This window comes from Arachis duranensis, chromosome 2 (genome assembly GCF_000817695.3).
Source record: "Arachis duranensis cultivar V14167 chromosome 2, aradu.V14167.gnm2.J7QH, whole genome shotgun sequence".
Classification (NCBI taxonomy): Eukaryota; Viridiplantae; Streptophyta; class Magnoliopsida; order Fabales; family Fabaceae; genus Arachis; species Arachis duranensis.
The window spans coordinates 49,078,607-49,079,459 of NC_029773.3; the positions used below are offsets into that span (position 1 = coordinate 49,078,607).

Here is an 853-nt window from a genome sequence, read left to right on the forward strand (position 1 = left end):
GTTTCTCTAATGCAACAGAATTGCAAGTTTCATGGACTTCCTTTGGAAGATCCTCATCAGTTTTTAGTTGAATTCTTGCAAATCTGTGACACTGTCAAGACTAATGGGGTTGACCCTGAGGTCTACAGACTTATGCTATTCCCTTTTGCTGTAAGAGACAGAGCTAGAACATGGTTGGACTCTCAACCTAAAGAAAGCCTGGACTCTTGGGGAAAGCTAGTCAATGCCTTCTTGGCAAAGTTCTTTCCACCTCAAAAATTGAGTAAGCTTAGAGTGGAAGTCCAAACCTTCAGACAGAAGGAAGGAGAATCCCTCTATGAAGCTTGGGAAAGATACAAACAATTAATCAGAAAGTGTCCATCTGATATGCTTTCTGAATGGAGCATCATATGTATCTTTTATGATGGTCTGTTTGAACTGTCCAAGATGTCTTTGGATAGCTCTGCTGGAGGATCTCTTCATCTGAAGAAGACACCTACAGAAGCTCAAGAGTTGATTGAAATGGTTGCAAATAACCAATTCATGTACACTTCTGAAAGGAATCCTGTGAACAATGGGACTAGTCAGAAGAAAGGAGTTCTTGAGATTGACACTATGAATGCCATTTTGGCTCAGAACAAAATATTGACTCAACAAGTCAATATGATTTCTTAAAGTCTATTTGGAATGCAAAATGCACCAGGTAGTACTAAGGAAGCTTCATCTGAAGAAGAAGCTTATGATCCTGAGAACCCTTCAATGGAAGAGGTGAATTACATGGGAGAACCCTATGGAAACACCTATAATCCTTCATGGAGAAATCATCCAAATCTCTCATGGAAGGATCAACAGAGACCTCAACAAGGTTTCAACA

General features: G+C 39.9%; 1 non-coding gene across 1 annotated transcript; it reads right to left on the reverse strand.

Annotated features, from left to right (window-relative positions):
* Positions 1–264: 264 nt before the first annotated feature.
* On the reverse strand, positions 265–372 carry LOC127745260 (small nucleolar RNA R71). The gene has a single exon (XR_008006457.1). It is a non-coding gene; the product is annotated as a small nucleolar RNA R71 (small nucleolar RNA).
* Between the last annotated feature and the right edge of the window lie 481 nt (positions 373–853).